The 25,552-nt window shown below is 43.9% G+C and overlaps 1 non-coding gene across 1 annotated transcript; it reads left to right on the forward strand.

Annotated features, from left to right (window-relative positions):
* Positions 1 to 10,586: 10,586 nt before the first annotated feature.
* On the forward strand, positions 10,587 to 10,659 carry TRNAC-GCA (transfer RNA cysteine (anticodon GCA)). The gene has a single exon. It is a non-coding gene; the product is annotated as a tRNA-Cys (tRNA).
* Positions 10,660 to 25,552: the final 14,893 nt, after the last annotated feature.

The raw sequence follows: 25,552 nt of genomic DNA on the forward strand, positions 1-25,552 counted from the left end.
AAGTCCTTCCTTACGTGAAGCCTCTTGACCTTGAGGGTCACTCCCCTGTTAGAACATTTGAAATCCTCCTGGTCTGGGCCACTCATCTGACACTTGATGTACACGGGGCTGCGATTGTTTTTCTTATTCCAGCTGCTATCCTCGGTTAGATCATAAATGAATGGAGGGCAGAGAGTGGCAAGATAATTCCTCTGGACGGAAGGAACATTTTTTCTTTCTTCCTCCCTCTCCAGCTGACAGCCTGATACTTCATAGGTGCTTGATGAACACTTATGGGATGAATAGACAGACCAGTGGGGGAAGGGTCTAGCCACAGGATATCGGGACACTTCTCAGAGCAGCCAGCTCTGGGCCCTGTGCCACCAGCCCAGGTCTGTCCGTGCTGTGGTCCAGCACAGAGTTCACGCCACGTGTTTGCATCACTGGTTCCTCTGCTGGGGAGGTTGTCAGGACAGATTGATCATGTCAGAAAGTCAAACAGCTGGTCAGGTGTGGTGGCTTTTTAACTTCATCTGGAGTGCAGCTGGGAGCCAAAAACCCTGATGCACTGGCCTCATACTCAGGGGTTCAGATCTAAGTGGTCTGGGATGGGGTCCCCAAAGTTCCAGCCAACTCTGCCTGAGAACCACTGCCCAACACTAACATGGAGGGGGTCTAGGCAGTGGGGGGCTTTCTCTGGTCTGAGTGTGGGATCTCCCACCCAGTAGAATGTATGATACTAGATAAGTGGCATAACCTCTTTTTAAAAACAATAATTTTATTTTATTATTTTTTTTGACCACCTTATGCGGCATGCGGGATCCTAGTTCCCTGAAAAGGGATCAAACCCGTGGCTCTGGCATTGGGAGCTCAGAGTCTTAACCACTGGACCACCAGGGAAGTTCTGTGACATTACTTCTTTGAGCCTCAATTCCCTCACCTGTAAAATGGGAGTCGTGATAGTACCTAGCCTTTAGGGAGGTCAAGAGGATTGAACGAGACTGAGCATGCAAGGCTCTTAGCATGTCTTAAGTGCTCAATAGATAGTCACTGCCATTATTATTGTTAATTTTTATTTTACTGACAAGTATGAGTGAAGGTGGAGAAGAATGTTTGGTCATAAATATGGTCCTACCTTGACTTCCTGCCATATTGTGTATTTGCGTAAATCTGTATCCACCAGCCCAGCACACACGTACACCCTTGTGCTGTGTTGTCCTTGGGGGCAGGTGGTGCAGCTGTCCTAGCCGCTCTATCACAGCAGGCCACATGTCATCTATTTTCCAGGCAGGAGGAATGTAAAGGAAGAGACTTCTGCACTTAAAGCACTTTTACTTTATTAAGAGCCTTTCTAATGTAAAAAACGCTCACACAGTCACTTTCCGTGGCAGCCACATTACCATTATTTTCAATGCTCTGAGGACAAAATGAGATTAGGTGTGAGGAAGAGGCGAGGTAGGGCGAGAATTCAAGGGCTGGATTTAAATCCAATTCTGCAGGTTGAGCCCGTGTTAATGCAATAACATAGGATTTGAAGGCAAGGGCCTCTGGGGCTTAGTCCAGGGTTTCTCCAACATCTGGGTCATTGGCAATGTCACCACTGCTTTTATTCTAACTATATCAAGGGGATACTCAGAGAGAGAGAGAGAACTGATTCTTAATTTCCACAATTGCTTGCCTTTAAGGCACCAAATAGACACTCCTGCCAGGCAACCTTTTTTGATCACAGAGACCTGAAATAGAAATGTGTTAACCCTTTCTGATGCTTAGACAAGGCACAGAAACACACGTCCCTGAAATCTTTCCACTCCAACCAGAGCTCTCCTCTTCAAACAGGAGAGCTCAGAGATCAAAGAAGAAGTACATTTAATTACCCCACTGCAGCCACACATCTGCTCAGCCTGCTGGGAGGCCCCAAGAGCCAGCACACACACTCACCGGGCACAGATGCACCAAAGTGCTACGTACTGGGCCCTGGGTGTGGTTCAGTGATTGAGAACTCAGTCCCTTCCAGAGAGAGTTCAGGATTGAGCATGTGAAAGAGAATAATAAAAGAGATGAATATGACCAGGGCCTTAAGAATACAGGGCAGATCCTCTTCCAAGGCTGGCCTAAGAGCCATTATTAACTTCTTTCTCCTTTTCCTCATCTACTTTATAGTCTGAGGAATTATAGTGTCATTTCCTACCCTCCACTGCAACTAGAAGTGGTTGGTGATGCAGTTTGGGCATATGAATTATTAATAGAAGCCTGTTGGTGGGTTTCAGGAAAACTTTTGCTTTCCTGGCAAAAAATGGGAAGAAGCTGGAAAGCAAAAACGATTTACCTGGAAAGCAAACATGATGCCTGGATGTGTGGCAGCCATCTTGCAACCATGAGGCAGTGAATCCAAGAGAAAGGCCTTTGTCGAGCTGTTGTCTGGATATTGTGAGACCTTTCAATCAACTGGAAGCTACCTTCCTTGAGACTTCTTGCTGTGTGAGAAAAATACATCCCTAAGCTGTGACTTTATTTTTTGGGGGCTTAAAAATCACTGCAGATGGTGACTGCAGCCATGAAATTAAAAGACGATTACTCCTTGGAAAGAAAGTTATAACCAACCTAGACAGCATATTAAAAAGCAGGCAACAAAGGTCTGTCTAGTCAAGGCTATGGTTTTTCCTTTGCCAACAAAGGTTCGTCTAGTCAAGGCTATGATTTTTCCAGTAGTCATGTATGGATGTGAGAGCTGGACTAGAAAACTGAGTGCCGAAGAATTGATGCTTTTGAACTGTGGTGTTGGAGAAGACTCTTGAGAGTCCCTTGGACTGCAAGGAGATCCAACCAGTCCATCTTAAAGGAGATCAGTCCTGAGTGTTCATTGGAAGGACTGATGTTGAAGCTGAAACTCCAATACTTTGGCCACCTGATGTGAAAAGCTGACTCATTTGAAAAGACCCTGATGCTGGGAAAGATGGAGGGCAGGAGGAGAAGGGGATGATGGAGGATGAGATGGTTGGATGGCATCACCGACTCAATAGACATGAATTTGGTTAAACTCCGAGAGTTGATGATGGACAGGGAGGCCTGGCGTGCTGTGGTCCATGGGTCGCAAAGAGTCGGACACAACTGAGCGACTGAACTGAAGCTGTTGTAAATCAGTTTTCTATTTCCTGCAGCTGAGTGTCGTTCTGATGGACACAGAAAAGTACAGATGAAGTGTCAGTGGCCTGTCAAGGTGGGAGAGGTGAGTTGATACAAGAGTAGGTCAAGAAAGGCTTCAAGGAGGAAGTGGTGGTGGCATTTGAGTTGGGACTTAAAAGCCTTTAGGGTTCAATGTGTAGAGATGAGAGAGAAAGACTATAACGTGAGCAGAGACAGAAGCTGGGTAAAGCGAATTAGTGCTTTGTCTGTAAGCTGCAGAAACCAAACCCAAACTAGACTGAATGACAAAAGATGATTGTTTACCCATCCGATTGGAAAGCCCAAGAGTTGACTTGCTGAAGACCCATTGGATCCAGGAACATAAATTACGTGGGCAGGAGTTTACCTTGTTGCCTTTTGTGCTCTTTCCTCTCCCTGGTTTTGCTTTTAGAGAACTGTCTTTGAGTAACAAAAAGATGACTGGCAGCAGGTTAGACTCACATTCTCCCAGCTTAGAAACCTCTGGAGAAGGAGAAATTTGGAGTCTTACTGTTCATATATTTTATCATTCGTATGGGCAAGACCACTGTTGGCCTTGCTTGGGTCATTTCTGACAGATGTTGTGTAGAGAAGGAATCTGAAGTGAGGGATCCCTCTGAAAGGACAGCCTGAGCCTGAGATGTCCCTCCAGATGTGACAGCCCCAAGACACCCCAGGGAGCGAGGGAGGGATGAGTCCCCCAAGGGACTAGAAGGTGGTGGAAAGGCAAACCCCACGGTGACTGTGGTCCTTGATGAGCCACTTGGTTGGCTGCCACTAGATTGGGGAGCTCTTGTCTCAGGGTCATCTGATCTTCCTTGATGGAAGTTGTGAAGAATATGAGCTCCAGAGGGCTTCCCTGATGGCTCAGATGGTAAAGAATCTGCCTGAAATGCAGGAGACCTGTGTTCGATCCCTGGGTTGGGAAGATCTCCTGGAGAAGGGAATGGCTACCCACTCCAGTATACCCACTCCAGTATTCTTGCCTGGAGAATCCCGTGGACAGAGGAGCCTGTCAGGGTACAGTCCATGGGGTTGCAAAGAGTTGGATGCAACTGAGGGACACACACGCAAGCTCAGAAAAGCAGGGCTTCCGTGCTTGTGCGGTCAGCAGTCCTCCAGAAGACACTATAAGGGTTCTTACGAGACCAGCCTCTCTGGACATCCCTCCCACGTTTATCACTTTTCTTCCTCCTTCGCTTGGCCTCCAGTTGGATGCATGATTTTTTCTTACTGTTAAAGACACATCTCTCTCTCATTCTTCCTCACATTGAAGCAAGAAAGGTACAAGAGGGATGGGAGAAGCAGCAAATCCCAGGCTGCTTTCATTCATTTTGTCATCTCTGTAATGAAACAGAACCAAACGTGGCTCAGGAAGTGTGGCACCCAGTATCCCACATTGCTCTGCTCGCTTTTCAAGCCAGATGGAGGCCCCGGTCATGACTCATCCTCCAGGAACTTCGAGGAATACTGTGGCCCCGGGCCTGGCCTCTGGAATTGCCGGTAGCTCCTCCGTGGACAAAGGCATCAACAACAGAAAAAAACTCTACTGCTCCCTGACCAGCTGGAAACCTTTCAAGACAGAGACTCAGGCTTAGGTCATTAGTCTAAGAAGGGAGCTTTGTGCAGCACAGGAGAGAATCCTAATTAGGATGCTCTCAATTTCTTTGTTTCTGTTCAGCTCCCAGAAGCCCCCTACTCCTACTGCAGTCCTTTGCCATTAAAGTAATTGAGAAGCCAGTCTTGTTCCTGCATTCATTCCACAGCTGTTTATTGAGCTCTCATTATGCCCCAAACATTATTCTTGGTTCCCCTCCTTGGCTGAGCAACGACTCCCCTGCTACTTTTGGCCATCCTCAGCCTCTGCTGTAGAGTGACCATTTGGAATTTAGTGCCCATCTTCCCCCTTCCTCCTGCCTTAGAATCCAATCCTTCCTTCTCCCCTTGTTGTTGAGACGCCAAGTCATATCTGACTCTTCATAGCCCCATGGACTGCAGCATGCCAAGCCTTCCTGTCCCCTACCATCTCCCAGAATTTGCCCAAGTTCATGTCCATTGCATCGGTGATGCCATCCAACCATCTCATCCTCTGTTGTCCCCTTCTCCTCCTGCCTTCAATCTTTCCCAGCACCAGGGTCTTTTCCAGTGAGTCAGCTGTTTGCATCAGGTGGCCAAAGTATTGGAACTTCAGCTTCAGCATCAGTCTTTCCAATATTCAGGGTTGATTTCCCTTAAAATTCACTGGTTTGATCTTCTTGCTGTCCAAGGGACTCTCAAGAGTTTTCTCCAACACCACAATTCCAAAGCTTAAATTCTCTGTCGTTCTGCCTTCTTTATGGTCCTTCTCCCCTTGGTCCTGTTCTATGTCTCTCCATGACCTCTGGCTCCCACTGGCCTATGGCAAAATTTCATTGTTTGTGATTGTTTTCTTTTTAATATATATATGAATCTCTTACTCTTGTTGTTGTTTGCCTTCTTATATACCAACTGGCTCTTAGAGAAATATTTCTGCTTGGAGGCAGCAAGTGTGGTGGAAAGAACAGGCAATTCAGATGTGAGTGCTGGCACCTTCACTCACTGTGACCTTGGGCAAGTGGCTTAAGCTCTCTGAGTCCATTTCATCAACTGGACGATGGGTATGACGTTCACACCCACCCACAGGTCTGTGATGGGGATTAAATGAAATGATTCTTGGGAAAGCACGATGCAGGCATTGCATGTTTGTGGGCTGTGCAGAAGGTGATTTTAGTCCTGACTGTGGCAAACGCACTCACTGGGAACCATCCTTCACTATCCTTGAATCATCCAGCTTCAAGATTCAGGGAATCTTGAAATCTTTATTTACAGCACTTCCCATCCTGGCTCCAGAGGAGGATGCTGGAAGCTGACAGAGATGTTTTCCGGATGAATTGCCCCCAAACATTCAGGGTTTTATGTTTCAGAAAGTCTGAACAAGCTGGAATTTTTATCTCCCTTCTGCCACTCCTAGTCTCATTTTGGAAACGGACTTAAAGTCACATTTTTGAGATTCTGAATGCATGACCCCCTGAGTTCTTTGGAGTGTTGTTTGCTGCTGTTTATGACCTGGGCTCTTGACCTGGTTTCTCTCGAGGCTTGGGCTCAGCTGGAGACCCCAGGCTCACTCGTGCCATCTCCCCTGTCTGGCCTCTGGCTTTTGGTGTCGTGTCTCTCGTTTTCTGGTTTAGACTGGGCGTCTCGCAGGTGCCTTGGCTACTGACTGTATATCCTATGGCTCTCAGCCTGCCTTTCCTTCCACCAGCCTATCAGCTGCCACTTAGCCTTTTAGGTGGTCTAAACCTCTTCTGGAATTTTCTGGTGGGAAGGCTGTCATACACCCATTCCTTCCTTGACCGTAAGCAATACTGCTTTCTTTTTGCTTTGAAACTGTGAATTCCAACTGAATTCTTTATGCTCCAGTGAGAATTACTTTATTTACCTGTGCACAAGATACATTCTTTACTTTCTCCCCAAATATATACTTTGGCCACCCGATGTGAAGAACGGCAGGAGAGAAGGGGTTGACAGAGGATGAGATGGTTGGATGGCATCACTGACTCGATAGACATGAGTTTGAGCAAGCTCCGGGAGTTCGTGATGGACAGGGAAGCCTGGCGTGCTGTGGTCCATGGGGTGGCAAAGCGTCGGACACGACCGAATGACTGAACTGAACTGAAATATATATTGTATACACAATATATCACTTGATTATATTTATATCATGTATACTACTTTATACATTACATATAACACGTATATAATAAATTTTGTACTACATATAATACATACAGCATATAACAACATACAAGATTCCCTGTGAGTCTAACACATTGGTTTTAGGGCTACATATTCAAAGTAGGAATAAAGATGTAAAATAATGGGCCATGCTTCCCTCTAGTGGCACAGAGTGGCAACACACATCTTAGCCAAGGGGAAAGCTTTGTATTTCTCTTCTTAGCAAAAGTAAAAAACCAGAGACCATCAGATGAACATAGAATTTAGATAATTCCCTTTCTGTTATAGATTTAGGTGTACTTCTACTACAAACTGCATTCTCAGATATGAAGTTTTTTTTGGAATTCTGCGATATTAAGCCTTTTATTTAGGGATATCTGCTGGAGAAGGTTGCAAAGACTTCCAATAGACTATTAGCCAAAAGTGAAAGTGAAAGTCATTCAGTCGTTTCTGACTCTTTGTGACCCAGTTCATGGAATTCTCCAGGCCAGAATACTGGAGTGGGTAGCCTTTCCCTTCTCCAGGAGATCTTCCAAACCCAGAGATCGAACACAGGTCTCCTGCATTGCAGGTGGATGCTTTACCAGTTGAGCCACGAGGGAAGCCCACAATAAATTTGCCTTGAAAGAGTTATTTGGAAAGTGAAAGTGAAAGTCTCTCAGTCGACCAAATAACCAAATAAACAAAAGGTATTATTTTCTTATGGATGCACAATACTGTATCCTGTATTTATATGAATAAAGTAATGTTTTCCTATATAACTGATATATTTAAAAACAACTCTGTAAAACTGAGGTGTGTCTTATACCTCTGGGTGTTTCCCATGCTGACAGATCGGGTCTTCTACTGGTTCTAGAGCACAGATAGCCTTTGCGTGCCCACAAAAGACTACTTGGGAGCCAAGGACCCTGAGCATCTGACCTCAGGATGTCTTCTACTGGAGTCCAGTAGGCAGCCAGGCACCCCGCATGGGGTTCTTAGCTGGTGCTCAAGCTTCCTTTGGCCCCTTTTTGTTGATCCTTTGAGCACCTCCACCTGCCACCTCCCTTCTTCCTCTCTCCAACCCTGAACCCAGGCCCAGGACTCCGGCAATAGATGTAAATGATCCTCCAGCTGCTGACCTGCTCCCGAGGCTGTCCAGGGCCTCAGCCACACTGAAAAAAAAATGTATATATATATTTTAGGGGGATCATTAAAAATTTTTTATTTTATGTTAGGCTATTTATATTATAAATATATATTATATAATATTGTATATAATATAATTATTATATAATATAATAAAATAATAAAAATTATATATGATAGCCTATATATATTATATATAGGCTATTGCTATAAATAAAATTGTTTATTTTATAACCCATTAACAACGTTGTGATAGTTTCAGGTGAATGGCAAAGGGACTAAGCCATATATATGCATGTATCCATTCTCCCCTAAACTCCTCTCCCTGATGGGAGGCTGCCACATAACATTGAACAGAGTTCCCTATGCTATACAGTAGGTCCTTGTTGGTTAGCCACTTTAAAATATAGCAGTGTGTACATGTCCATCCCAAGCTCCCTAACTACCCATTTTTCCCCATCTCCCCACCTGGTAATGCACTGAAAATAGTTAACACTTACAACATACCAAAGCGAGAGTGGGCAGACTTCCTGCAAAGAGCCAGAAAGAAAATATTTGAGATGTGTGCCCCATACCGTCTCTGCCACAAGTCTTTTCAGTTCTGCTGTTATTGGGTTGAAGCGGCTGTAGGCAATATAGAGACGAATGGATGTGTCTGTGTCCCGTTAAAACTTCCTGAACACAGAAATTTGAATTATATCAAACTTTCATGTGTCAGGAAGTATAATCCCCCTTTTGATTTTTTTCCCAAACATTTTAACATGCAAAACTCACTTTTAGCTTGCCAATGTTATTAATATAAAAATGGGCCTTGGTTTGCTGACTGTGGAGTCAGAGTGAGTATTTCATCACACCTTTCTAGCAGATGGCAATTTTCCCGACAACCACCACCAGCTGAATTCCGGACTCTGCTCTATCCGGTTTTCAAGATAAAACAGCACTGGGATGACCCAGAGAGATGATATGGGGAGGGAAGTGGGAGGGGGTTCAGGGTTGGGAACTCATGTACACCTGTGGTGGATTCATGTCAATGTATGGCAAAACCAATACAGTATTGTAAAGTAAAAACAAAACAAACAAACAAAACACAGTTCATAAGGGGTTAAACTTTTTGTCAATTCCAAACAGACCTGTATTTATTTAGGTGTTTGAAACTGCTTGGCCGAGCAGGCCTTTTATTTCCTTAAAAGAATTTGTTGATTGGCTGTAGATTCTCTTTGAAAAGCAGCCTTGTGGATGTCTTATAGAAGTCAAATTGAGAACCTCTGGGGCCTCGCTCAGTCACCTCTGCCTCCTTTTCCTCTGTGTCTTTACCTCTGTCCTTTTTCTCCTTTCCTCTTCCTAACCAGCTGATTATATAATTAAACATTTCTTCATTTAGAGCCCTTTTATCATCCTGTGGCTCTCCTGTGGCCTCTTCAATTTCCTTCTGAGACAAGGTGCCCAGGACCAAATGGAAGTCAAGGTCAAGGCGCCCATAGTTGTACGACATACTAGCACCATTACCATGGTGATCGTGCCTCTTTAATATGGACTAATAGCTCATTCTCCTCGGTGACCTCCAGTGAGCATGGGGCAGTCACCTTCTGTGTTAATTTCAAGATCTCCTCCTTAGGAAGTGATCACTGATTCAGGGCCCATCAGCCATCATAAAGAGCTTAAATTGCTCTTCTGAGTGTGAACTGCCTCCCATGGGCCTTTTAATTGACCAGGTGTCCCCTGACTGTGCTTGTCCCAGACTAGCTGCTGTCCCTGCCCTTGTTAACTCTGTTTCCATGTCTTCTTTTGGTCCAGCCGGGAGAGGTGGAGCTTACATTTGGGAATAAACGGGTGTCCTGCTGTTGACCCGACCCGCAAGGCATTCGTGATGGATTTCAGCAGAATGAAAGTGTTTTAAACCCAAGGAGGCTGTCTCTGGATGATTTTCAGGAGGTCAAACTGATCCTGGATTGTGCTCAGAGTTGGTTTGCTTCTGTTCAGGGAAAACACAGCGATTTAACTTTACTTGAAACTTTCCCTGTTTGGGGGTTTTATTGGGTTTTTGTAATTCACCACTCTGGAGAACTTCGGAGACGGGCTTTGGCCCAGCTAAATTTTTAGGTGCCCCCAACTGGTAATTGTTACAGATGTTTAAATTCACTAATTATATTGGTAAATTTTGAATATGGATTGTGATTAGATAACAATATAGTATTAATGTAGTTCATTTTCCTGAATTGGAAAATTGCTGCTGTGATTAGAGGAGAGAATGTCCTGGAACTTGAGAGATGCATGCTCAGGGAATTAGGGGTGAGGGATCATGATGTTGACACTTTATTTCAAATGGTTCAAGACACATTTATATATACATATATAAGGTGCATATTAGCGCATGCATCAATACACATATATGGAGACAGATGAAGCAGATATGGCAAAATGTTAGTGACGGGCAGTGAAGGCTGAGTCTAAATGAAGAGGATATGGGAGTTCGGTTGTGTTGTTTTTGCCACTTCTATGTTGGTCTGAAGTTCTTTGCAAATAAATAGTTTAATTAGGAAGGTTTAGTAATGATAATGGGGGCTTCCCTGGTGGCTCAGATGGTAAAGCGTCTGCCTGCAATGCAGGAGACCCAGGTTCGATTCCTGGGTCAGGAAGATCCCCTGGAGAAGGAAATGGCAATCCACTCCAGCACTCTTGCCTGGAAAATCCTATGGATGGAGGAGCCTGATAGGCTACAGTCCATGGGGTTGCAAAGAGTCGGACACGACTGAGCGACTTCTCTTTTACTTTCAGTAATGATAATGGCAGCACCTGAGACTTTCACAGCCGGCTGGCCTGGCCCTGCCTTCCCCCCAGTGCTCCTTGGTGTCTTCCTCCTCCTTCTCTTCCTTCTCACCCACTCTGCCCAGCGCATGTTCTTACTCTTCCACTCCCTGTCTCCACTGGTCTGCCCCATCTCAGTCAAGAGTCATCAAACTTGGGTTGAACATCAGTAGGTGCCTGGTGCTGGCAGGGCCAGGGGGGGTGGAGACATTGTCCCCATCCTCGGGGAGCTACCATCCAGCAGGAAGGACAGAAACTAAACAGAGAATCACCAAGTGCTGTAAAGGAAAAGTGCTGAAAGCGTGTCATAGGATCTAATCCATTTAGGGGCTTGGGGGAGCCCTCCTGGGGAAGCGGTATTTGAGCCCACAGCTATTGGAGGGTGGGGATGAGAGGGTGGCAGGGGGACCAGTGTATGTATGTGGGGCTTGAGGGCCGTGTTGGAGGTGTGGCGAGAAGCCCAGCCCGGCTGGAGCAGAGTGGGGGCCATGGCAGAGGAGGTGGCAGAGGCAGGCAGACCACTTGGAGCATTTATTTTTTCTTCTTCTGAGAGCCGGGCACAGCAGTAGACAGTAACATCATGATTAGCTTTGCATTGTTAAAAAAAAAAAAAAATCCCTGTAGCTGCAGGGTAGAGAGTTGGGAAAAGCACATGTATGGTAGGGAGAGAGGCTGCAACAGTCCTGCGTGGAGCAGTTACGCTCTCCTGGACCTCACAGGGCTGTCAACAGAGAGAACTGGGTAGATATCAGAGATATAGAGGAGGGCTTGGCAGGACTTGGTGATTGATTGGACAATCTCATTCCGATGTCCCTTTATTGAAAAATTTCTCTGTTTTTCCTTTTGGTTTATAGATCTGGTTGGAAAATATTGTTTTTTTTTTTTTTTTCAAAAAGCATTTGCAAAGTTACCCCTTTACATGACACTGACTAATTGTCTTACCACGTGTGCCTGAGATAAATAAATATTCCTTGCACAAAGACGATGGTTTATCTGGTTAAATAAAATCCTGATAATTAGGAAATGAGAGCTATGTATCTTATACATTCTAGAAACTAGAGAGGTGGGAGATAGAAATTAATGTAGTTTTAAAACAATCTATTGCACTTAAGGAATTGCACATTAGACTATAGGGTTTATATTGGAAGGTACAAATTTTGACAGGAAAGAGACCCCGTATGATGCAATCACCATTCTGACAAATAAATGCCGTGGTACTTTTCCATGGCAAGGATGATTTACAATTATAGTCATACGTGGTTTTCTTTGATTTACGGCATCCTGTTAGCCAGGGAATTACTTAGCTAAATCAGTTCGGCTTGATGTAAGATTTTTTTTTTCCTTGCCAAGAAAAAATTTTGGCCTGAAGAAAAGATGACATTAATTTAGGAATAGTGGAGTTATCATTGAGTTATCAAAATAAATCTGAGGACATAAATCAATTCTACTGCACAGAGAATGCTAAATCGATAAGTCCAGAAAGACTTATTGATTTCATGGTTATCACTCAACCTTCCTCAGTAGATTCCTCAGCCATATGTTTAATTGAAATGATAATGTAGATAACTTTGGGTAAATCCATGAATCCTGACTTTGATACAGGGTTGTTTGAGGTAATGGAAATGATTTAGCCAGACTGGCTTTCTCCTTCACATTCAGGAGGTTCCAAGGACAACACATCTTCCTGTGTCCTGGAGCAGGTGATGTCTCAGCAGCGTGTTCGTTTGCTTTTTCTTTTTGCCTTGCCATGTGGCTTGTGGGATTTTAGTTCCCTGACCAGGGATTGAACCTAGTCACAGCAGTGAAAGCTCCGAATCCTAACCACTGGACTGCCAGGGAATTCCCAACTCAATAGTTTTAAATCACTGTTTTTAAATTTAATTTACAAATTTAATGCACAAATAAATTGATCACAGTGTTAGTTGCTCAGTTGTGTCTGACTGTTTGCGACCCCATGGACTGTAGCCTGCCAGGCTCTTCTGTCCATGGAATTTTCCAGGCAAGAATATTGGAGTGGGTAGCCATTCCCTTCTCCAGGGGATTTTCCTGATCCAGGGATCAAACCCAGGTTTCCTGCATTGCAGGCAGATTCTTTACCATCTGAGCTACCAGGGAAGCCCATATAACTGATCACAGTATTAAAGGGACATTAAAAAAACATTATTTATAGCTAACACCCTGACATATCAGCAACTATTATGCTCAATTGTAATATCTATGTCTGTGTCTTGTCTCTCTTATTTATAAGATTTGAGCCATTGAGGGCAAGAGTCTTTTATTTTAGTAACCCCTAGACTCATCGGAAAAGACTGATGCTGGGAGGGATTGAGGGCCGGAGGAAAAGGGGACGACAGAGGATGAGATGGCTAGATGGCATCACCGACTCGATGGACATGAGTTTGAGTGAACTCCGGGAGATGGTGATGGACAGGGAGGTCTGGCGTGCTGCGATTCATGGGGTCTCAAAGAGTCGGACACGACTGAGCGACTGAACTGAACTGAACTGAGATCTTATTTAAAGACATGAATATTGTTACATAGTTGTAATCAGAACAGTATCTGTTTGCTTTTGCTGCCTAATGAACAATCTCAACTTTAGTGGCTTAAAACAAAGATCCTTTTATATTTTGCTCATTATTCTGTGGGTCAGATAGGTGGTTCTGTTCTTAGCTGGGACTGGATAGTTTGGAATGACTTCACTCCTGTTTCTAGCCGTTGATGATGACCTTGCGATGGAGGCCGCCTGTCTTATTATCCAGTAGGCAGTTCACATGATGGCAGAAAAGTTCCCATCAGCAAGGAGGGGAGTAACTGTCATGCACGTGCAAGTACTATCAAGCTTTTTCTTGTGTCGCATGTGCCAATAGTCCCTTGACCAAAGCCAGTTACATGCCAAGCCTGTATTTGAGAGGTGGAGAAATAGATTCTACCTCTTGATGAAGGGACCTGCAAATATTGTGATCTTTTTTCAATATGCTGCAAAAAATAAAAGTAAAATTGTGTTTTATGCTCTTTCTCCTAACTATAGATGGCTTCCTTTTGTTATACTTATTTTTTTAAAAGCTAATATATTGACTGCCATATGCTAATTGCTTTAGAAACATAAAACATTTAACTTTCAGAGAGCCCCAAAAGATGGGCAAAACTATTATCCTCATGTTACTGATGAGGAAATGGAGGCTCAGAGACATCAAGCAACTCACTGAAGGGCACACAGCTAACAAACAGGAAAGGAGAGATTATAGCTCTGATTTCTTTGCCTTGAGAGCCTTACTTTTAGCAGGCTTTTCATGACGATTACCACTTCCTTCCTGATATTTAAACATTGATAATTTTGTTAAGTTGTAGAAAATATCACCAGGAGAATTTCCTAAATTGTGTACAAGCCTGGCCTTCCACTCTCATGCATTCCCCACCTAAGGGTGACTTGGGCTTTGTAGAAGAGCCATACAGTCTCCCAAGTCCGCAAACAGGACTCCTCCTGAATTAGAGTAATTTTGATGTTTGTGTTTTCTTAGGCTTAGGCCATGGAGGTGAAGTGGTGGTAGATCTGTTCAGCTCGAAAATAAGGGTCTGGGCACCATCCTGAGTGACTGAATGGTGCCCAGGCAGGCAGAGTACTGCAGTGAGTCTCACCTAAGTGCTAAAACATGGTTCAGGCACTTTTATTTTCTTGCCTTCTCTCCCTGGATTAAGTGTCTCCCAAATGATGTCACGGAATCATTCAGGTATTCTCTGGCCTTTTCCTGCCTGCCATCTTCTTGGGGTTGATCAGCTGACCATTGCTTCTTGGTGGACACAAGCTAATCAGACTGTGTGTTGAAGAATAAAAAGCCAGGCTCAAGAACCCCACCCCTTAAATGGGTGGGATTCAGGATAAAACAAAATAGTTGTTTAGGTATAAATGTTGGACTGGAAAGATCATACATGACTATTTACACAGACACTTAGGAGGAGTCTTCAGAGATGTCCAGAAGTTTGGTCAAGAGCTCAGAGGGGCTTCTCCACATCTTAACCACCATTTCAAGTGAGTGGGCCAAGAGTAGGCATAAAGAAAAAACCACCTTATTCCTGTGTTTCTCCTTTACTCTTAAAATACTACTGCACTCATAACACTTTTGACCCCAGATGTGTGGGCTTCCCATATTTCAAATATTTGTGTGGTACAAGTTAGGCATCTTACCATTCAATTCAATCCTGACACCAACCAGAGTTATCGTGGACTCCACAAGTTAAGGTCTCCATCCCACAAGAACCTTGCTTCAGATGCCAATTGCAAATAGTAGGTCCAGGTTACCCACAACTTCTGCCTCACTGGTTATAAGTTGGAGTTTCCCGTTATGCTCCTTCTTGGATTTAATCATTTGCTAGAGACGAGCTCTCAGAACTTAGGGAAACACACATTTATAAGTTTACTATTTAATAAAGGATACAGGTGAACAATCAGATGAAGAGGTTCATAGAGTGAGTTCTCGAAGGGTTCAGAGTGCAGGAGCTTCTGTCCTTGTGGAGCTGAGATGCACCATCCTCCTGACATGTGAATGTGTTCACCTACCTGGAAGCTCTCTACACCCAGTACTTTTGGGATTTTTATAGAGGCTTTATCACATAGGAATGACCAGTCACTAACTCAATTTTCAGTCTCTTTTCCCCTCCTGGAGAGTACGGGTAGGGTGGGGCTAAAAGTTCCAATCTTCTAATCATTTGGTCTTTCTGGTGACCAGAAAGATTTGGTCTTTCTGATGACCAATTCCCCCGGCAGAGTGGGGAGGGATTCAGGAGTTGCCTTATTAGAATAAAAGACATTGCTATCACCCAGGAAATTCCGAGGGTTTAGAAGCTCCATGCCAGACACTGGGGACAGATACCAATGCTTATATACATATTTTTCTATTATTTCACAGTAAGCAACTTCCCTATACACATAAAACCTATATGCATGAATGTCTCAAATGCTCAGCCTCTCAAAAAGTCCAGCCTCCATGGGTATATTTTGTGTATACTTCAGAGTTGTACTGGTACTGGTTCATACCAGCTTGCTTGTCCTATAATTTATTATCAAATTGTCAGGAATTTTGTACCCATTATTAAAAATTAAATTATATATACTTACAATTAAATAAATTATATCAGAGAAATAAATCAGACCTCATCACTTACTCTTTATTTTACATTTTACTGTTATCTATGCTGCTGAGGTTATTTATATCTATTTTATCAGTGTGGTGGAATTATATCATCATGTACTGCTTCTCATTTCTTCCCAGCAGCATTCATGACATCATATTGGTAGCTTGGAATCAGTCATGGGAATCTGAAAATATGACAGATTAGGGCTTGATTTATTTTTGTTTTGTTGATTGCCTAGACTTAAGAAAATAATGGAGAAGAACAAATAATGCATATTAAACTTAAAAGTGGGTCGTATCTGTACCTGTGGCATTGAGAGTAGTCCAAAAAGTGGAGGAAATTCTCATAGTATTTGATACTAATATCTGATTCAGCAAGGAGGTCACTGTGTCGTTGACGAGCAAGTGAAGTTCTGACATCCATATGAATCATTTTACTTTCTTTTTTCTTGTTAATGGGAAGGAAGCTATCAACCAACATTCGTGTTATAACTATACTGGTTTGTCATTTGCAGCCATAGCTTGACTATGGATTCAGGGCTTTGACAAAAGTCAAGAAAACAGTGTGAGTCCATTGGCTACATGGGATTTACAACAAAGGATGTTGTGTGTGTATAATTTATTATTTATTAGTCAGTGTTATATATCCTTTATATCAGTGAAATTTACATTAAATCTGTAAACATAGTATAGCTATATATGCACACATTTTTTCCCCCTAGAGAGACGTTGTTAAACTTTTACCATCACTTCATCAGCAAGTTCCCACCATTCTCTTACTGGTTACTTATGAGAAATAGGGGGATTTTCCTCTTCAGTCTGTATGCTTGGAAACACCATCTTTCTTTTTATCCCTGGCTCATTCAGTCACAGCTGCTGCTGATGCTGCTAAGTCGCTTCAGTCGTGTCCGACTCTGTGCGACCCCATAGACGGGGGCCCACTGTCTCTGGGATTCTCCAGGCAAGAATACTGGAGTGGGTTGCTATTTCCTTCTCCAGTGCATGAAAAGTGAAAAGCGAAAGTGAAGTCGCTCAGTCACAGGGAGCCCGGCAAATCATCAAATTCAGCCTGCAGAGGAAGTCTAAAGGACCAAAAATGACTTCCCTACCACCTGAATCCTTTTCTACAAAGAAAGTTCCAAAAAAGTTTCCTACCAAGAAAGAGTTGGCAGTTCTTGGGTCTTTTGTAAGCGAATGTTTTTTTCATCACAAAGCAGCACTTTAGGGTTTTTGTGTGTGCATGAATTAAATAACAACAAAAACAAGTATTTGTATGTTTTAGCAGTTTATCAAATATATCTTTTCAAAAAAGCCTATCCACATTTATCAGCTCATTTCATACTACTCAAGTTTTCTGTTTCTTTTTAAAGAAATTCTAGTACTTAATGTATTTACTTACAATGCTTTCCATTACAGTATTACATGTAGTTTTGATGAAACAAATATTCAACATATCCATGAATTTCTCTGTTTCTAGCGATTCACATGCAGCTGGAGAAGGGGAATATTTATTACAGCTTTAGAGGCTAGCTAGCTCATTTCTCTCCACGATGTTATTGCCTCTCAGACATGGTATTAAAGGCGTTTACTTGCTATTTCCTACACTATTATACCAAATCTGCAGTGAATTCAGGGCAGGAAACAAAACCCCTTAAGCGGATATTAATAGTTCTAGTGGAAAGAGTAATCCCACTTGCCAAAAGTAAGTATGATGTAGTTGACTTTCAATCTATTTCTCTCTTGGGGTATTGGGTGGAGAAGCATATTGGGCATGCTAGGGGGAGGAGAGAGGAGCAAGGAGCTGCCTCAATGATTGTAGACAGAGTTCTTGACTAAATATGGTACCTGTTTTAGTTTTCATCGTGATGGAGGAAAACACCATTCAACTCATCTTCTTTGTTGTTGTCATCAACATCATAGCATGTAAGGTTTGCTCTGGAAAATTCTGCATGGAATAAGTTCTGAATTTATTCAAAATTAGGTAGCGACTCATTTGTAATAGTTCATGCCTGTTAACAACAATTAGACGAGATCTCTGTAGCACCTAGGGTGCTGGAAGTTTGGCTAGTAGCCAGTTAACATGATTGATTTTCAGAGCTACTCAGGATCTCTCAGATCTGAATAATGGGCATTTGGGACTAATGGAACTGATTTGATACTGTCTGATGATCAAACTAAATCAGATTGCTATCAGATCTTAACTTTATGCTGCGTGAGCTTGGACTGTCTACAATAGCATCCTTGGCAAGCTTGGGAATGAAAAGATTCAATTTCAAAAGTAAACACAGAGAACAAGAATAGTTCAGAGGACAGCTTACACTAGAACAAAACCCAGCTAATTAGTGGTAACAAATACAGCTGAAGGTGGCAGAACTGAAGTAGTATTTTACACAGCAAAGAGCAACAAATATATTTTTTTCACCAAGATTTGTTTTTTTCTCTTAAGTTATTGATTACCTTTGTGAAGGGGAGAATATTGACATGTGCAGAAGACCGGAACAAGTTGAAATAGTTTTAGATAGAGTATCTTTGGCAGGTCTTCATGTTCTGATTTAAGTGGGAACCACTGTGGGTTCTGAAATAGCTTCTATAACCAGTTTCATCACAGACCTAATCATCCAAATCGTCATTCTCTGTAATTTGACTGAAAGGCAGTGGGACAGCAAAAGCTTCAATTCTTAAAAAGGATTTAGCAGTCAGCCAGCTTATGCTTATTAGAGACGCTTTTACACCATCTCCTCCCCTGTCTCTTTACTCCAACCACGACTAAATAAATCCAGAGGCTTGAATCAAAGTACAGAGTGGGGAGGGTCAGGAGAGAGGATCTGAACAGACTCCTGGAGAAAAATAGTTCAGCTAAAAAAAGCGTTAAACAAGGCTTTACTATCCTACAAAATTGCCAGTCTCAAATACTGAGAACTTAAAGATAAGTCATTTTTTTTTTTTTTCAGAGAACGGGCAAGGACACACCCTCAGGCCAGATTAGAGTGGAAATAATCCAGTGCTTCACGTGACCTGGATCCTGGAAGCTCTTCTCCAATGTGTGACCTTTGACGAGACTTAACCTCGATGAGCATTAGTCCCTTGTTGGTGTCTGTGTTTACTTTCAACCCTTTACATTTTTTTCCCCATGGTAAACCTTTCCACCTTTAGGATTAAGATCCTTTCAAGACTTTGCTTTCACACTGGGTTGTCTTTTAATTTTTATGCTTTCGATTTTTAGCAAACATCATTTAGAAACTATATTGGGGATATCCGGGAAGGCCAGATGTTTTCGTAAGGAAATGTAAGAAAAGTACCATCCTTCAGTCAAACTTACTTTATCACAAACCAGTCCTCATTTTGATTATGTATGCCAAGGCACTGAATTAAAAAACAAACACATACAAACTAGTGTAAACATGTGACCCAAGTGTCTGCTTCTCCCCTTGCGTATTCTAGACATATATTACAGGTTGAGTTCCTCTAACATATTATTTTTGCTTATGACTATGTTAACTGTGGCCCTCCTTTTGTCTTCACCATTCTCCTCTCACCTTTGCACTATCTCCTGGGACTGCTCAGCTCAGTTCAGTTCAGTCGCTCTGTCGTGTCTGACTCTTTGTGACCCCGTGAACCACAGCATGCCAGGCCTCCCTGCCCATCAACAACTCCTGGAGTTTACTCAAACTCATCTCCATTGAGTCGGTGATGCCATCCAACCATCTCATCCTCTGTCATCCCCTTCTCCTCCTGCCTTCAATCTTTCCCAGCATCAGGGTCTTTTCAAATGAGTCAGCTCTTTGCATTAAGTGGACAAAGTATTGGAGTTTCACCTTCAGCGTCAGTCCTTCCAATGAATATTCAGGACTCATCTCCTTTAGGATGGACTGGTTGGATCTCCTTGCAATCCAAGGGACTCTCAAGAGTCTTCTCCAGCATCGCAGTTCAGAAGCATCAATTCTTCTGCGCTCAGCTTTCTTTATAGTCCAACTCTTACATCCATACATAACTACTGGAAAAACCATAGCCTTGACTAGATGGACCTTTGTTGGCAAAGTAATATCTTTGCTTTTTAATATGCTGTCTAGGCTGGTCATAACTTTCCTTCCAAGGAGTAAGCATCTTTTAATTTCATGGCTGCAATCATCATCTTCAGTGGTGGCCAAGAGGAGCTACCCCACGTCCAAGGTAAGAGAAACCCAAGTAAGACAGTAGGCGCTGAGAGAGGGCATCGGAAGGCAGACAGACTGAAACCACAACCACAGACAACTAGCCAATCTGATCACTGGGACTGCTACTGATGGCAAAAACTTGGATCCTATGCACTGGTGCCAAATTAACTCTTGGAGACAGAGTTTTGGGTGGAGTACAAAAGAGTAGCTTTATTGCTTGGCCTTGCAAAGGGGGACACAGCAGGCTAATACCCTCAAAACTTTGTGTCCCAATCCTGGGGAGAATTTGGTAAGGAGCTTTACAGCAATGGTGCAGGTGTGGGGTTGCTGATAAGGATCAGGGTGTGTGTGCAGGGCCTATATTCCTTTAACCCGGCCTCAGATGGTCTCCTGATGTTCTTCAGCTTATCAAGCTGACTTTTTTTCTGGAATGAAAACTGTTTCATCAAGTAATTAGCATCTTCCATTTGTTGGGAGTTTTAGTTCTGCAGAAGAGTTCAAAGATATTGCTATGTGTATCCTTTGAGGTGGAACCTGGACCCTGCCCCAAAGCTGCACTATTGTTTTTTGACTGCTCCTTCCTTGTCCCTGCATCCCTTCCCTTTCTTGCTTAGCAACTGCTTGGAATGGTCATGGAGGCTGAAACCTATTCCTTACAAATAAGAAAAGGGGGACACAGAAAGATTCCTGCCCAAGAGCCCCACAGGGTCCTATTCTATTTCACCAGCGCTTCTTACCATCTTCACCCTGAGAAATGGACTATTTCCTGTCATATCAGTAAACAAGGATGTCATAGTCATCAGTAATTACCCCTAATCTGAGCTGGTGAGCCCTAAGGGCACTCAGGAAGAAGAATACCTGCCATCTGGCAGCCACCAGACTGCAGTCACTTCCTATGGTGAGCCCCAAGGGAGCTCAGGATGTGAAAAACATAGGATCCTGGCCCCATAGCTGAGATGTATGTGAAAGGAATGATTTCAGGGAGCCTAGACTCTTGCATCTTCCCACACATAGAAAAGTGCTAAATTCCTTAACTTGGGATGTCTGGTTTTCTTTAACTAATGATACTCTTGTGATGTTCAGATTACCTGTCCTTTGTTGCAAAACTTCTATTTTACCTGGCTCCTCCCTGGAGCAGTTCTGTCAGGGTTACTTGAGGTGCTGTCTTCCGGGCTTGAAGTTCTAAAAATTTCAACTAAATAAAGCATAACTCTCAACTTTTAGGTTGTGAATATTTTTTTAGTCAACAACCCTCTGCTGGAAAGAGGAAATTTATCAGTGAACCCCCACTGTGGTAGTTTTGTGGTAATAAGGGGAGAGAGAAGATGACTAAATGGAGCATTTAACAACTATCCTTTTTTCCACTCCCCTTAGGAGGTCCTGGAATTGGAACCTTAGAACAGAGATGGCAGAAGGCATTTCAGGACAGACAAGAGAAGGGAGGATGCTGCAGAGAGCAGGCTGCCTTATTCAGTTTGCCTGGACCTGGCTCAGTTAGCTATCATCCCATAACTAGAAGAAGACCTTTCGAAGACTTTGACTTCCAACATCTGGTTAAACCACATCATAATGAAAAGAGAGTCTGGTTGATGAGGTTGGCCTAAGCCCCACATTTTTCTCTGTTAGTTCTCTTTCTGCTCTGTCTTTGTAAAATCTCTTTGAGGGTGTTGAAGCACCTAGTGACAGATGTGGAGATTTAACAAGTTTTAGGCCCCTTGATTTTCTTGGTGGGCTATAGCGACTCATCTGCTGTCACTCATCTAATCCAACCTGTCTTCAGATCATGTTGAAATTCCTTTTTGTCACATCCCACAGAACATGACAAACAGGCAGATTAGCCTGATTGTTGAGGCCCATCAGCTCTATGCTCTTAGTTAAATGATACCAAGCACGGATCATGAAGCAAAGCTTTGCAGGGTTAGCTGGGTGTGTAATTACAATGACATCATTTAATAAACTTGCCATCACTGTCTTAATCCTCAGTCAAGTAAAAGCATGAGAATCCTTGTTAGCCATGATTAGGTGACACTGATGGTTAACAACATTTTCTCATCTCACCGGATTCATTTTTATTAAAACTCTTAACTTGGTTAAAGTGTTTTTTTTTTTTTTTCCCAACAGGATCACCTGATTGATGGTGACTTTGTGGGTTTTCATGATGAAGGTGTGTTATAAGTAAGTTTAGCTTGGTTTTGCATTTGGGTTCTTGCTGGGATCTATTTCCTATATGGTTTCTAACCCTCTAGCCTCCCTTCCTGTCTTATCTGTACTTGGGTCCTGCCCATCAGACTGGCTAGGTATTCTTCAAGCACATGTTCATTCTACTAAAGGTGAAGAATATTGCGAAAAGGGGTTAGTATCAGGAATGGTTTTGTCTCCTCTCTCATCAGATCTGGAGTAGAACTGGGCTGAGTTCTTGGCAGTGCCCAGGGTTCTGGTTAGATGGGCAGATTCTGACCTGACTTACCTTCTTTCTCCCACCTGTTTCCTCCTGGGAGTGCTGCCCTGGTGCCCCCTGCCCCCATACCTAACAGCACCAGGTGTGCATGGATATTCGAGGGGTGAAAGAATAAGGGGCTGAGGCTTCCAGATTCCAAATAAACAACTGTTGTCTCTCTTTTCCTGAGAGCTATGTTCACCTGGGTCTTGGGGGAAGCAGACCTGGAGACAGCATTAAACCTGCAAGGATTTTATTAGGGACAATGCCTACACAAGAGAAAATGGGGGAGAGCTGTCCAGCTGTGATGGAAGTCTGAGCTGAGTAGAGGAGGAGGGAAGGTTGGTGGCAGCATCCTAGACTGCCGCTAAGGAAGAGGAAGGTTTAGCCAGCTTCCTGGAGAAGCTTAGAGCCAAGACAGCCACCAGCCTGGTTATGGACCTGCTGTGCTCAGCCATGGGCCAGGAGCAGCTCGTGGGAACGGTGGCCTCAGCACGAAGGTGGCTGTAGCTTTCTGAGTGTGGACCCTGGGGCCCTTGGTTCATCATGCCTCCTGGATGTGGAGGTCTGCGAGAGGCCCTCCCATGACTGCCACAGGGCTGATGGTCAGAGTTGAGCCTTCTGTGGAGTTGTGGAGGCATCCTGTCTTGGGGACACTCTCCCGTGTCCCCTGTGCTTCATTGCTAGGCCTAGTTGACCCTGAGGCCATCTGCTGCGCAGGGCTTAGTTTCCCCACACCTGCCTGCCATCTGAGGCACCATTCTGACTCCGCCATTGAGAGATGGGGAGTGGAGAGAGGGCCGTGGTATCAGAGTGAGACGGCAGAGGGCCTCAGCCTCAGATGCTGTACTGAGGAGCTCATAAGCCACCCTGAGGGCAGTGGGGAGCTGCTGGAGGGTTTCAGCATGATGAGCAGTATGGTCGGTTTTGTGAACATCGACCCTAGCAGGCAGAGGAATTGCTGGGGGAAGGAAGTGGCTGAGAGTGAAGCAAGCAGAGAGACTAGCTAGGAAGATGCTGCAGCTACTTGGTAGGATGAACAAAACATGGACTGAAGCACCTTCTCCATCTGTAACTTCTAGCTTCTTCATGAGGGCTGTGTCCTTCCTTGGCCCTTCCACCCTGGCTGCTATGCTAGGACATCTTTTCTGGAGAGCTCCACCTAGGACTGGTGTATATGAGTGCTAAGTCTCTTCAGTCGTGTCTGACTCTTGGTGACCCTGTGGACCTGCCAGGAACATCTGTCCATGGGATTCTCCAGGCAGGAATTCTAGAGTGGGTTGCCATGACTTCCTCCAGGGCATCTTCCCAACCCAGGGACTGAATCTGTGTTTCCTGCATCTCCTGTATTGGCAAGTGGGTTCTTTACCTCCAGCACCACCAGGGAAGCCCCAGGACAGGTCAGTACCCTAATATGAATAACTACTTTCTCCTGACCCTTCCCCTGGCACCAGCTGAACAATTTGGAATAAGAGTTTTCATTAAGATCAACTTTGTTTAGCTGTGGCTATTTAGACTCTTGGTGTCTGGGGAGGTAACTCGGCCTTCTGGCTTCTGCTGTGGGAGCAGTGATATTTGAGTGAAGCTCTTAGGCCTGATCCATGTCAAATTTCATGCGTGATTCCTTGCTGGCAGGAAGTCAGTGCTTCATGCGTTGCTTTGACCTTCATGTTCACTGTAGTCGCACACCGGTTGTTCTGCTGTGGAACTTTTCCCCATTGTTTCTTCCTGCTTTCTTTCCAGGAGTTCTCTGTGGTCTCAGATGATCCCTTCTTGAGAATGGTGTGTTTTACTTGACCACGCACATATCTTCTATTAATATTTCATGGTTCTACACCCTGCCTGTGTTTTTGTTTTCTAGGTCTTTCCCCTTTTGTCTTAATACAGTCACACCCCAGGTTTATCAGAAGAGGGCGCTCTCTACGGATGGTGGAACTCCTGGGGTTCCCACTTCTAACTCTTGTCTGGAAATTTGTGGCCCTCTTGGTGGGCTGTTTACTGCTGTCTAGAGCACTGGTTCCTGGGCTCTGTTCCCTAAATACCAGGAAAAGACACAGATTTCCCCCTAAAGCACAACTGAGACCAGACTGGTATGTGATTCAGACATAACTGCAGTTCACTGGGGACAACAAAGGGACAAACGCAGAGAGTCACTTACTATGTGCAGCCAGCTCTGGCTGCAGCTGGAGCAACCGTCTTGGGTCCTTTCCTTTGCATGCCCCAACTGGTGGCCCTAGTCAAAGGTAACATCCCCCTCCCACAACTAGGAGCACCCTCAGAGTCTCTGCGTGACTGAGAAAGAGTCCAGTAGAGGAGGGCCAGGTCCACCAAGAGAAAGGACGTGGCTGCCTCTCATCTCAAGTCTACCTACTGAATTTGGGTGTCCTGTTCTAGGGTCACTGGCTTCGTGAAGAGTCTGTCCTTTAAGATAGACCTTGCATTGCCACTCACAGCCGTGTAGCCTCACACCATGTTCAGACAAAGCAATCTAATCAGAACACAGTTGCCCAATGACCTCCTGTATCAACCTTTGCAGGAGACCTTTCAACCATGACATCATGGACTCTTGTTCTGTCCCTCATGGTGCTTACCCTTCAGCCTAAGTCACAGTTAAATGCAGATTGCTGGGGTTTTGCTCCTAGCAATTCTGTTTCAGTAGGTCTGAGCTACTCCGCTGATGAGCCTAATACAGCTTAAACCCACAGTTTGGTTTCCCTAAGCAGTGTCTGGCTCTGTACTTGCATTTAGCAATATGGGCTCAACTGTGCATGGAATTCAGCTTCCAAGGAGAAAAGTAAGAGCCAAGGTCAGGTGTGAAGTACAGCCACAAATTAGAAAAAGAGACTTTGGTGCCTGGACCCAAATTCAGGACACTGGGGGGCAGATCTTGCTACTTGTTTATAATCACCTCTTGGGTATCATATTTTCCATTTGGACTCTTGATGTTAAAGTCCACAGCCTGTCAAAGAAATTTTTAATAGGGAGAAAAGAGAGATGGAATGACT

The sequence above is a fragment of the Ovis canadensis genome, chromosome 2, assembly GCF_042477335.2.
Source record: "Ovis canadensis isolate MfBH-ARS-UI-01 breed Bighorn chromosome 2, ARS-UI_OviCan_v2, whole genome shotgun sequence".
Taxonomy (NCBI): domain Eukaryota; kingdom Metazoa; phylum Chordata; class Mammalia; order Artiodactyla; family Bovidae; genus Ovis; species Ovis canadensis.